Raw genomic sequence first — 15,133 nt, forward strand, 5'->3', positions numbered from 1 at the left:
TATATTTACATGGTATGAGATCTAAGATATGAGATGGATTATGTGTGAATACAGTTAATTGAACTTTGAAAGGTAAATGTTTTATAGGTCTTGATTCACCCCTCTCTCAATATCTCAGCTTCCCAATTAAACTTCCAACACTATATAGGTCAAAAATGTGATTTTAGGGCCTCATTAATGTTATATACCCATAGTGGGTACAATACAAGCTATCTCAGCCACTAATGTAAAGCTCCACAGTAACACTTCTCATTTTTCTCAAGCTCTTAACAATATTCAATATTTAATACTAGTGCTCAGCTATTACTGAATTTGCATCTCGGTATTCAAAAATTCACTTAGTTGATATTACTAGTTCTCCCTCATACTACAAATTTATCCTTATGCATCTAATCTTATGCCAATTTGGACTTTCATGCTTTCAGTCTTAGGAACTAATGTATAATTTGACAATTTGAAATACAATTCCATACTTCTTTAATTTTAGTTTGAGGTGCTAGAATGACCTAATCTATTGGATTGGGTGATCTTAACTACTTCATTTGAAATACTACCTCCTTTAGATTTCTTCTTCTAGGCTTGCTTCATTTGGCTTATTACTTCTTCAAAATTGACTTTTTCTGTTCCATTTGTTCTCTTCATCATTTGGTGTTGGTGCTTAGTTCCTATAGTCTCTTCTTAGGTGACTGACCTTCTGATAGTGAAAGCATAGCATACCAAAGTTCTTCCAATTTCTAGATCTCACTCTAAAATGTATTCTTGCATAATTTTCTACAACATGACCATTCCTTCTGCATAATTAAAAAGTGACCCAAGTACTATAATCCTAATTTATTCCATTACCGTGCCTAGTTACATTTCCTTATCTTTGAGGTGTCCAATTGTGTTTTATATTAGATCTACAATCTTGTACCTTGTGGCAATACTTTTGACATGTGTAGTAATAAGCTTCAAATCTAGATGTAACTGATTTCTTACCAATATTTGATCTACACTCATATGCTTGGTGTCTGTACTTTTTACAATTAAAGCAATATCCATCAAATTCAAGTTTAGGATTGGACTTACCAATTCTGCTCCTACAAACATTTGTTGTATGAGTTGGTTTTCTACAGTAATATCATGTAAGCTTTTTGCTCTTTGGTTTCCCATTTATTTTTTCTCCATGCTTTAATGACTCACCTTTCTCAGTAGATGATATGAACTTAATATAACCTAATCCATTAGTATCATTAGGTCTTCTCTATACTTTTAACTATTCATCAAGTTTTATCATGGCCTCTTTAGATCTTTTTATTCTTTCAATGATTTCATTTTCCTCTCTCAATTCATTTTTCAATTTATGATTTTATGATCTTAGGTTTGCAATCTCTTCCACCTTGCTATCAATTTCATGATTGCCACTTAATAGCTGATTGACCATGTCAAATTGATTGTGTTTTAGCCATTGTATTTCACTGATCCTTTCATCAAGCCTTGTAGCCATTTTCCTCTTGTCTTCATTAACCATTTCCTTATCACCTTCAACTGTTCTCTTTTTTTCCATGACTTCACATAGTCTTACTAAGTGCATTTCATGTTCTCTCTTCAATTCTCTTACTTCTTCATTCATATTATTGTTCTTCTCCAATAGATCTACTATTATTGCATTAGACTCACTATATCTACCTTCATCACATAAGTCTTCAATGCTTTCTTCCTAGTATTGAATGTCATTTTACTAGATTTCCATTTCCTTCCTTCTTTTCAAGGATTTCCTCAATTCCTCCTTTGCAACCTTTTTTAAATGCAATATGAAAATCAATTTTATGATTTTGGATCACCTTTCTTAGTTTGTAGGCTTCCATCTCCAAGACCTTTGACTCTTAAGTGGTTAGACTTCTTACTTAGAGATCTGATACTAGTTGTTTGAATTCTAATGGGAAAGTGAGATGCTAAGGGTGGGGGGTGGATTAGAATCTCCAAATTTTTTTATCACTTCAAAAAGAAACCATACTAAACACAATTCACCAACTCCTCATTAACCTGAATAATGCAATATCATGCAATAACATGTAATACAAGATCTAACATCTACTAACATGATCAAAACACACAAGCATGTAAATAACTCATGACAAAAGATTTGGTAACATAGAAACTCTCCAATGTGAAGGTAAAACTATGGTAAGGATGACATGCACAAAATATTCACTACTATAGTAAAAAAGTGAACATTAGGGCTAAATTTTGATCACTCTTAATGATCTACCCTGTAAAGGGTCTTCTCTAGTAAAAGAATATAAGACTGTTAAGTCTACATTTACAAAAGGATTTGTACTTCACAATTAAGTTAGTATTTTGTTAGGAGATTTATTATAGGTCTATTAGGACTACTCTATTCAGGGATTCACTTGATACACTAATTAGAATGTAACAATACCTTGATCCTTTTGTCTACACTAATTAATGATAAAAGATCTTCTCTGTGCAATATATGATCACCTCACTCTAAAAAAATTGCAATAAACACCCACTACACTACTTGATTACCTTTAGTCCTTCATAACTCACTGATTCTCCTTCAACTTTGAATACACACATTCCTCTAACTAACTCACTTGCAAGAAAATATTATGTTGAAGTTATGAAAAGGAGTTACATTGGACATTTAATTAGATAGAATTTGATAAAGAAAAGTAATTGTTTATGTCAAGGAAGCTAAGCCTATCCAAGAAAAAGAATAAAATACTAATGAGTGCTAAGTAATACTAGTGTCAACCGAGCCACAGTTAGTGCCGAGTGTAAGGACCCTTCCCCATTAGACTATTATAAAACCTAATAACATGAATATGATTAGATATAGGAAGAGTCATAAGAAATAATGCCATTTCTACCTCTTGCATATAGAATGTGAATTTTATACTGTTATCCTACACCTTATGATAGATGATGGTAAGTAGGTTCCAAGATTTGAGTATGCCATGACTGGCATTTTCCTTACCAATATGATCCTAAGATCTGATTGGGACTGATATACATTTTAGTCTTTGTTGTGTTAAGTATAGTATTCATAATTACATTAGGCTGATAAGCTAAGACCTATGGAATAAAGGCTTGAGATGTCATAACCTAGAAACTATGTTGATGGTTTCATGATATAGTATAGGTTATTAGGATAATTGAATTTTGGAAAGATAAATCAACATGCACTCTTGTAAATATTTATAATAATCATAGATGAAAGTTGTTATCATAATTAGATAAGGGTCTACACAGTAGAACTCAATATGATGTAATGCAATAATCCAATTGTTGTGCAAGTAGTATTAGGTGGATATGTTGATATTCATGAGGACATATTTTACGGCTTAGTAGAATGTAATAGATTTATTCTATGATTAATTTTGAAAACTATGTGACTATGCAACTTCTTGACTTACTTACCATAATTGATACACCTTATTATGTGTTTTATCTCATAATGATAATAGGATACTGTTAGTAATCAAACTATACTAAATCAAAGGATAGTAGTTGTGATGTTTACATTTTGGTAATTTTGACCTAAGATATGTATTCACAACTAATTTTCACGTTGGTTGAGTTAACAGTATAGATTCAACATTTCATCACCATGATAGAAAATGGAATATAACGTGATTAAGAATATTAATTTGATCATGATAGGGAAAGATTAATATTGATATGCAAATATTGCTATTTTATTATTTTGAATGATTTTTATATGAAAATGATTAGAAAAATAAAGGTTAATTATGAAAATTTGAATATGTTGATTTTGAAAGGTTAAAATTATCATGCATTTATACACATGTATTTTTATATGATTTCATTGGACTACTGATGCTCAATTTTAGTGTGCAGGCAATTGAACCATCAAATTTAATCGAGGAAGCAAGGTCCAAACTCATGTGAATATGGTATAGCTAGGCCAAATCTTTGCAAGATTCAAAAGCTTCATTGTGATGTGTTTATTTCATAAATGTAGGCTTGCATATGTGTGGTAAATTTAATCTCATATATATATTAGGGACATGTCATGGTGATGTGTAATGTGTTTTAAATGTGTCATTTGACACTTGTAATTGTTTATGTGTTGATGACATGTCATCTAGGGTTTGGGTCATGGAAACACTTAACCTTAAACTAAATTCCCTTAAAAAGATTTAATCAAATCCACTTGGAGAAAGGATAGGATGGGTCACTATCAAGGAAAATTTTGAATTCAAACTTGACAAGGATTTTAAAGGGTCAATAGGTGGTCACAAAGTGCCTTTTTGTGAAAATAAGCTACTCATATGTTAGCATAACATGTTAGGGGCCTAAATTTGACCATTTTAGTGCTTAGCTAACCTAGGGGACCCCTTTACCAATGCATTCTTCCATCGATTCAAAAATTGACTTGACCAGTGAGTTCTCCCCCATGTTTCCACTAAGTCAAAAATAGAAAATTTCATAGGGATAAAGTTGTAAGAGATAATGGCTTGATGTTTTTGCCAAAATGAGATAGTGGGAGATTCTTTTTAGTGGACTTGGAAAAACTAGTGGGATGTTCATACACTCTCTAAGTTTAGAGACAATTAGGATTTGGAAGGAGGAGGGACTAAGGAGAAGGAAGTTCTGCAACAACCTTCATTTTTGCCTTTATCTTGGACCAAGGTTGGTGCCCATGACATAAATCTCATTTCACTTGCTCAATGATATAGTTAATGTTCATTTTGTGTTAAAATCCATGTAGTGTATTTGTGTTTTGGATTGTGGGTATGTGCCATTGCTTGTGATGAATTTATCTTTGTTTTTGTGTGTATGAATGTTAATGGGTGTGAAGGCTTCACTCACCCTTGGGAGGGAAGAGATGCCTTGGGTGAAGGGGTTAGTTGGGCTCAACATTGAAGTTGAGATATTCTCCTCTTGGAGAGGGTTTTGTTGTTCATGGAGTATGGGCTCCATTGAAGCCATATGCCTTGTTTGATAGCCTTGAAGAGGCATTTATATTATGGGAGGTATAAGTGTATTGATGCGATGAAGAGGATGTACTTTGATGGCCTTGAAGAGGCATTATGCAATTACAAATGTAAATGTGAATATGGATATGGCATTCTCCTCTTTGGAGAGCCCACCTTCACTCACTATTTTATGATCTCAAAGGTGGATCATTGTGTTTAACCTTGGAGGGATTGTAAATGTAATGTGATACTATGTTTGCATGCATTGTGAAATATTTGAGTGTAACCTATTTGAGCCTCGTTTCCCTAGCTTGGTGGGCAGATTCTTAGAAGCCTAGGATGGGAGGTGAGCCTCCATGGTTCTTGGTTTTATGCCCTTTTGTAGGTTGTGAGAAAGCAATCTATGAAGAAGATAGGGTCTACCCTTGGCATTGTTGAAGAATCAAGTGTTGTGACGTATCATGAAGTTGAAGAAACCAATCCTTCCCATGTCTTTGTGTAATTTATTTGAAAGGATGATATCCTCATGATGTGATTGTATATTGGATTGTAAAAGTGGAAACCTTCACTTGTGTCTTTTGTGTGTTGTGTTGTAAAAGTGAGATTATCATATTGTGTACATTGTGGTGAAAGATGAATTCATGTAAGAAATAAAGAAATTTGGGTATGCTCATAAGTATTCACATTGTCAAGTTTACTGTTATAAAATTAGTTGCATTGTAATGGAAGGATTGACTTATCATAGTAAGACATAGATGAAATTTAAAATAGAATTATTGTAATCGACACTATGATGATTACTTAGGGAATGTATATGTATTTCTGCATTTTGTCTATTTGAGTAAGGAATCAATACAGGAGAATATTATAAATAGATTGGTCATGTAAAGATATTTTACTATGCATCCATTGAAGGAAAAAATTATTTAAGTTCCATTTATGATAGGAGAGGTGAATCTAATGGTTACCAAGATTATGTTTTTATTGCATTGTTCAATTTAAAGATGTGATCATCAAATGATTTTAATAACTATCATAAACCCATTTTATCATAGTTGAGTAGAAGAAAAAGAAACCAATAGATCACTTGATATAAAATATTCATGAGAGAAAACTTGCTTTAGATGGATATTTGTTCTTTGGATTTTGTATGGGAGTTGGAATAATTCCCGCCCCCCCCCCCCCCAAAAAAAAATAGTAGTACTTTTGCCCAATAAATTTTGGGCATGACACCAAGAAAATCTAGTGTTGACCGAACATCGACATTGACTGAGAAAGTGAGTTGATGCCGAGAAAAAAGGATTTTTAGCGATTGAGTATTTTAGTATTGACTAATTGTCAGAATTCAATGATTGCTGAGTGATAGTAAAATATAAAATTCAAATAAATTGTAAGATGAAGTCAACTCAGTTGATTTCTTGGCAGATGTAAAATGTGTTGAAGATAAGATTGATGAGTAGGATCATTAAATTCAAGAAGGTGATTAGGTAAAGACCTAATAGACAAATTCTAGAGAAGTTTCTAGAGGACGATCAAGAAGATGTACAGATACATTGAATCAAGTTGAATCTAATAGTAAAGCCTAAGATCTATGGTGGATGTAAAAAATGGTAAAGCATAGATTGCCTATTTAAGGTGATACAAAACAAAAAATTTGGTGCTCAGACTAGCCCCGACCAGTGTGTGTGTAAGTTTGTATGTAAAGGAAGTCATACAAAAAAAGGTTGATCAGATACGCACAAGTGAGTGGATGAAAAGATAAAAGAAAAAGATTTCAGATGTGATGCTATTATTGATAAGTGAATTTGAGTAGAAGGCTTAAGTGTTGATCAGAAGACTTGACAAATTTCTTGAAGGGTGTCCAAGAAGATCAATATTAGAGATGACAATGAAATGCTTATCAATGAACCAATATAATGACTGAACATAGATCTAAACTAGCAAAAGTGAGTTGTAATCACACATATCAAAGCCTACTATTTTATTTCTTATCATTGTAAATAGTTTGTATTGAAATCATTTTAACAAAGGTTGACCTAACAGTCATTTGAAGACTTAATAGTTTGTGTAAATCCTTCAACTAGGTGACATTCTAAATAGAATGATCAAAGTCCTTTGATAAGGCCACTGCTAATAGGGTGATTAAATCCTCTAACTAGGTCGCATTTAACAATGTGTATTGTAACCTTTAATAGGGTCGGCTCCTAACAGAGCTCACTTTGAAAGAATGAAAAAGAATGACATGTTGCTAGTGGCTTTTCCCAAATTGGACTTGCACATAAAATCCTAGTGTCAAACTATGATGAATGTATTATGAATGTTTTACATGTGATGATGTTTTCATTATGAAATGCAAGTTAAGTTTATGAAATTTTATAGTAGATATCACACAACAATAGGATATGCAAGATAATATGAAAAATAATCTGTTTATTATTCAAGTGGTACATATAGACCTTGAGTAACTAATTCATTCCCCTCTCAGTTATTCTAAACATTTCTAACAACTAGTATCATAACTCATTTCTTACAGAGAAAAGTTTTAAGGTACTTAAAGCTAAAGATCATGACAAACAAGAGAGATGTACCCAAGCTAAATAAGGAGAACTTTCCTACATGAAAGACCCTGATGAAGCTATGCATATCCAATATCAGTGATGTTGCTGCCATTTTTTTGAGAAATGAATATGTAGATGTAACAACTACTCCTCTAACTACTGAAGAACTAAGATAGAAGTTGGATCACAACCAAGCAATGTTGGATATTGCCTTAGCCCTAAGCTATGCCAAGTTTGATGACCTAAAAGATTGAAATACTATAAAGAAGATGTGGGACAGATTGAAGATTATATATGGAGGTGATGACAATGTACTAAGAGCTAAAGAAGAAATCCTGAGGGGTAAATTTGATGATATGAGAATGATGGAAGGTGAAAACATAGTACAATACAAAAAAATAGTTAAAGAGGTTGTTAATGTTATTTAAGGAGAAAATGGAACAATTGAAGATGAAACAATGATAAGCAAGTTATTGAGGACTTTACTCCCTATCTATGCCATTAAAGTCTCTATAATTAAGGAACTAAGATGCACACTAGGTAACATTTTGACCTTAGAAGGTGTAGTTGGTAGACTTACTACATTTGAGATGTCTAATTTTGATAACTACACAATTGCTACCATTGAATATGCTTTCAAGTCATAACTAATTCTTTGTAAGAAGAAATGAAAACATGTGAAGAGTGAAAGTGATAGTTCTAAGGATGAGATTGATGAACTTGAAGCCCTGATTGCAAAAAGGTTTGGAAGAGGAAGAGGTAACTACAAAGGTAAATTACCTATCATTTGTTCTTCATGCAATAAAGTTGGTCATATTGCTGCTAGATGTCTAATAGAGAAGACAAGGATGAAAACAAGGAAATCAAGTACAAAGAAAGAAGAGATGACAAAGACTATAAAAGAAACAAGGATGAAAAAGGTAAGAAATCTTGTTATATTTCTAAAGAAAAGATTGATAATGAATATGAGACTAATGATGATGAAGTTTTCTATGTTGCTATGAAAGAAGAGTCTGATGTGGATGATAAAGATGGATTAATTTCTTATCTGAACAAAAGTGATATATGGATAATTGATACTGGATTTTTCAATCATATGACTGGTGATAAAGACAAATTTGAACATATTGGTCCATATAATGGTGGATTTATTAAAATTGGTAATGTTCTATGCGTTATAAAAGGTAAAGACACTAGTCAACTGACAGATAAGATAATATGTGAAAATGCTTACTAGGTTGATGGACTTAGCTCCAATTTGTTGAATATTTTAGAGCTGAACAAATTAGGTTATAGAGTTAAATTTCACAATAGAAAGGCTAAGATACATGATGGTAATGGAAAGCTAATTGGAACTGGTGAGCAGACAAGAGGTAACTTATTCTATCTAGACCTATCATAAGAGATGTGTATGTTTGCACAATAAGAAGATGTTTGGTTATGACACAAAATATTATGTCATGTGAATTTTGATAATTTTATGAATATGAGTGAGATGAAGAAAGTGAGAGGATTTCTTAAATAGAAGAAGCCTAGCAATGCTATGTGTAAACAATATCATTAAGAAAGAAGACCAAGTCTAGTTTTAAGAGTAAGACATATACTGCTAATGATGTTTTGGAATTGGTTCACACTGACGTATGTGGACCCATTGGTGTTAAAATTTACTGTGGAGATTAATATTTTATTCTAATTGTAGATGACTACTCTAAAATGATGATTGTGATGTTTCTTAAAGTTAAATCTAATTCTTTTGAGTTATTCAAGTAGTATTTAGCCAGAGTTGAAAAAGAAATAGGGAAGAGTTTGAAGTGTTTGAGATCTGATAGAGGTGGTGAATTCATTTCACATGAGTTCAATACATTCTACAATGATAGAGGAATTAAAAGACAAATGTCAGTAGCAAGAACCCCTCCTCAAAATGGGATAGCTAAAAGAAGAAACATATCAATAATAGACTATACAAGAACACTAATGATGGAGCAAGGTGTATCACATAAATATTGGAGAGAAGTAATTAGTACTACTATCTATACCTCGTATATAGTTCAAGTCAAGAAAGGTACAAATGCTACACCTTTTAAACTATGGTATGGTTATGCTCATAATGTAAAATATTTCAAAATCTTTGGAAGTAGATGCTATATACTAAAAGATAATAGGAATGGAATAATTGATGCAAAGAGTGATGAAGGCATATTCCTAGGTCATTCCACAAAAAGAAAATCTTATAAGTGTTTGAATTATAGCACTAATAAAGTTTTGGAAAGTGGAAATGTGAGAGTTGAAGAGTTTGCAGAAAAAAGGTGATGCTTCATGCAATGAAGAACCTAAGGACTATAGTACATTCATCTATATGGATGATGATGCTCTTAACACTCAAAATGAATAGACAAGTCAAGCTAAAAGTTTCCATTAGTCATGAAATGATGGAATGCAAATGCAAATTTCCAAGTAGTAGAGAGTGGGTGTCAAGCAATAGACTAAAGATGATGAGTCATAAATAGGAAATTCCAACCATTAGATTGTGAATATCAAGCATTTATAACCTAAACTAAAATCTGAAAAAGAAAGATGAAATGAGCCAAAGATTGTTTTTCTAGATGAACCTAAAGAAGAGCCAAGAAGAAAGCTACATGTACTAGAAAAATATGTGAGAATACATCATAAACCTGATCAAATCATTGTAGACGATGAATCAAGTGTGATTACAAGGAGAAAATTCAAAGGTGACACATGCTTATTATGTGAGTTTTATCCTAAAACAATAAAAGACTCTTTAGATAACGAAGATTGGATACATGCTATGAATGAAGAAATTGACTAGATTTAGAAGAACAATACTTGGACCTTAGTACCAAGACCTAAAGACAAAAATTTCATTGGGATAGAGTGGGTTTTTAGGAACAAGCTCATCAAAAATGGAAAAGTAACAAGAAACAAAGAAATATTGGTATGCAAGGGTTATACACAAGAAGGAGTTTACTATGGAGAAACTTTTTCTCATGTGGCCAAACTTGAAGGAGTTATAACTCTTCTCACATAGTCAACTTACAAGAATTTCAAGGTATATCAAATGGATGTAAAATCTTCATTTTAAAATGGTATACTAGAGGAAGAAGTATACATTTAACAATTTGAAGAATTTGTAGATCCAAATAAGAGGAACATGGTGTGTAAACTAAAAAAAAGCTCTTTATGAATTAAAACAAGCACAAAGAGCATGGTATGAAAGGTTACATAACTATTTAGTGAAAATTGGCTTTGAGAGGAAAAATGATAGCAACAATCTATATTTGAAGAATGACAAGAACAATGAAGTAATTTTATTTGAGATATTTGCTAATGGTTTCATATTTGGAGGGAGAGAAGAATCATGAAAATCATTTTTTGTTGAAATGAAAAAGGAATTTGAAATGTTTATGTTTGGTGAAATCAAGTTCTTTGTTGGATTACAAGTGTGTTAAATGAAGTTTGGTATTTTCATTTCACAAATCAAATACATAAAGGAAATATTGAAGACCTTTGGTATGGAAGATTCAAGGCTAGTGAGCACACCTATTTCTATAAAACATTAAGCTATCTAAGAATGATGATTCCATTGATGTGAACTAGACCATATATAGATATATGATAGGAAAATTGCAATTTGTTGTTCACAATTGACCAGATATTGCATTGGTAGTTGGGATAGATGCTAGATTTTCAAAAAATCCTAAAGAGAATCACATGATGGCTGTCAAAAGGATAATGAGATATCTGAAAGATACATAAGACTATGGATTATACTACAAGAGAAGTGATAGATTTAAACTGAAGGTTTTCACTAACTCAGATTGGGCAGGAAATATTGATGATAGGAAATGCACTAGTGAAAGTACATTCTTTCTAGGAAAAAGATTGGTGTCATGGACAAACAAGAAATAGAATTGTATTTCCAAATCAAGAATTAAAGCTGAGTATGTGGCAACTATAGTGAATTGTTCAAATATAATGTGGATTAGTAATTGTTGAAAGGCATGCAAGAAGAGATTATAGATCTAGTAGTTATCTACTGTGATAACACAAGTGCTATTAACATTTCAAAGAATCCAGTGATGTACACTAAGACAAAGCACATTTCTATCAAGAATCACTAGTCGAGAGAATTAGTTCAAGACAAAGAAGTAAAGTTAGAATATGCGAATATAAAGGAACAAATTAATGACATATTTACAAAATCATTTCCCAAAGATGCTCATGAATATCTTAGAGGTAAACTAGGGGTTATTCCCCTAACTAAAGCTAATTGAGAAGCCAAGGTGCATTGCATCCAATGTGCTAAACATAACATTCTACAAAGTGGTGCACTACAACTCTACTTTGGCACATACCTAAGGCAGAATACTTCAGGGCAACATAAAAGATCAATAATAGACATATGACAAGTATCAGCTAGAGATGAAAAATATACATAATTGATGAAGGGTTCTCCCCTTAATACCATAAAAAATAATAGAAAACAAAGAAACAACAACAAATGCGAGAACAAAATATGAATTTCTTATTTGTGCTAGAAATGTGGAATTATAGCGTTTACAAGTATAATATGCTAACCCACATGGGCACCTTCATTACAATAATTTGCAAGACAAGCTATGAACTATCACCCAGAGATGTTGTAGACAATGTTTGGGCCGTCCTTAAATACGAAAGTTTATGCTGCCCGAGAAGGTTCTAGACATTGATACTTAATACCTAGGGTCAACAGACCCTAACAATACATATAGAGTTGGCCAAATGCATATTTGACAATTATTTTACATATTTTGGGTAGCCCAACTTTGAAAGGCCATAGCTCACAAACCGTTGCTTTGATTGGCTATTATAACCACTTTTCAGAAATGTAGGCATAGAAAGATGCAAGTGCCCTTTAGACCTCATTCGGGCACTCTAAGGCCTCCAATGGTGAGCCTAAAGATTTTTTTTGCAAATATTTCCACCAAAAATCCACAATAACTTCTCTGATAATTAAGTTGGAGAAATGAGATTTTTATAGTAGGCTTATAACTCTAAAATGAACCTTCTTGTAGAAAATGAGAACATTCTAAGCTCATATGAAAAAATTACTAAAAATAGAAAGTTCCCATAAATAATAACCACCCTGTCTACTAGTCCTTATTAAAATAGAAAAGACTAAAAATAAAATATTTTTTGTAATTCAAGATTGCTCTTAGACCCAGGATGCTCTTGCATCAATAATTCAAAAGCATGAAGATTTTTAAGTTGAGACAACTACATGTCTTTGGAATTGTTGTCAAAGAGGGAGAGATTACTGATAGAGAAAAATATTGAAGAAGAAAGAAGGAGAGATTACTAAGAATTCACTAGATTACTGACAAAAGAAAGATAAACCTCAGAGGGAGATAAAACTGATAGAGGGAGTTTGAAAGTTTGAATGGATGCGAATTAGAATGAAACTAAGGATAGTGATCACTCATGAAAATGAATTTTTTTGGATTCTATGGTAACTAAATTATTGTTAGTATTTCTGATATTTGAGATGTTTCCATCAATGCCAAAGAGGGAGATTATTGTAAACTTACAATTGGAATAGTTGTTGTTTTGTCATTGATGTCAAATCTATGAATGAGACATATTGCTACCTAATCTAAATGTCATATCTATTTGATTGATGAGGAGGATTTGAGAGTTACTCATAATTATAACACCCAGAGGAAAGGTTGAAGTTATGAAAATGAGTTGACATTTAATTAGATAGGCTATGATAAAGATAAGAAATTGTTTATGTCAAGGAAAGCCTATCTGAGCAAAAGAGTAAAATACTAAGGAGTCTCGAGTAATGCCAGTGTCAATTGAGCCATAGCTAGTTATGAGAAAATCCAATGTTGATTGTGCACTAGCATCTACCAAGAAAGTTAGTTGATGCTAAGCCAAAAATATTTTTCAGTGACTGAGTATTTTAGTGTTGACCAAGTGTCAGAATTTAGTGATTGCCAAGTGATAATAAAAGATAAAATTCAAAGAAATTGTAAGATCAAGTTGAATCATTTGATTTCTTTGTAGATATAAAACATGTTGAAGATAAGATTGATGAGTTGGATCATTAAATTCAAGGAGGTGATTAGGTAAAGACTTAATAGATAGATTCTAGAGAAGTTTCTAGAGGATGATCAAGAAGATGTACAAATACATTGAATCAAGTTGAATTTGATCGTAAACCCTAAGATCTACAGTGGATGTAGAAAATAGTAATACACAAATTATCTATTTAAGGTGATACAAAAACAAACATTTGTTGCCTCATCCAGCCCAAGCGAGTGTGTATGCAAGTTTTTATGTCAAGGAAGTCATAACGAGAAAGGTTGATCAGGTATACACAAGTGAGTGGATGCGAAGCTAAAAGAGAAAGCTTGTAGGTGTGATGCTATTATTGATAAGTGAATTTGAGTAGAAGGCTTAAGTGTTGATGAGAAGAGTGGACTAATTGCTTGAAGGGTGTCTAAGTAGATCATGATTAGAGATGACAATGAAAGGCTTATCAGTGAACCAGAATAAGGACCAAACAAAGATATGAACCAACAAAAGTGAATTGTAATCATATAGATAAAACTTATATTTTCTTTCTTATCATTTAAAAAAGTTTGTATTGAAATCATTTTAATAGAGGTTGACCGAATAGTCATTTGAAGGTTTAATAGCTTGTAGGTGACATTCTAAATGAAATGATCAAAGTTCTCTTACAAGGCCACTCCTAATAGGGTGATTAAATCGTCTAAATAGATCACATTTAATAGTGTGTATTGTAACCTTTACTAGGATTGGATCCTAATATAGATCTCTTCAAAAGAGTGAAAAAAAATGACATGTTGCTAGTGGTTTTTCCCAAATTGGGTTTCCATGTAAAATCCTAGTGTCAAACTATGATGAATGTCTTATGAATTTTTTACATGTGATGATGTTTTCATTATGTAATGCAAGTTAAGTTTATGATAGTTTATAGTGGAGACCGAGAAATAATAGGATATGCAAGATAAGCTGAACAATGATGTGTTTATTGTTCAAGTGGTACATATAGACCTTGAGTAATTGATTAACCCCCCTCTCAGTTATTCTAAACATTTCTAATAGTGTGAGATTTAAAAACTACTACATGCTCCTGATCAATGTCTTACTACACATAATATTGGAAGAGTAAGGCTGAAAAGATGAGAAGCCTACTGTGAACACATTATTATCAAAGACACTTTGGAGAGATGATAATTCCTTAGAAGATTATCACATTCTTGATGTTGATATGATGAGAAAAAAGAAACAATACTCATGACAAGTCTTGTTTGATGAAGAGGAGAATCAAAGGGTAAGGTAATCAAGTAATGAAGAGAGAAGGACTTATAAAATTGTAGTGGCAGATAAAGTCAAAAGAAACTATACGCTAAGGAATAGGACTATAAATCTTGACATTGGAAAATAATTAGGAGTCCTAATCAATAGATTACAACCTAATTTACACAATCTTAAGATAAAAAGAAGGCAATGCCAAATGATCAAAAAAAGCTAAGGTAACAAATTAGCATAACAAGTAACTAATAGATAATAAGGTGGTAAGTACTAACTCATTCATTT

Source organism: Cupressus sempervirens, chromosome 8, assembly GCF_028749045.1.
Source record: "Cupressus sempervirens isolate cs-2001-9-10 chromosome 8, ASM2874904v1, whole genome shotgun sequence".
Lineage (NCBI taxonomy): Eukaryota > Viridiplantae > Streptophyta > Pinopsida > Cupressales > Cupressaceae > Cupressus > Cupressus sempervirens.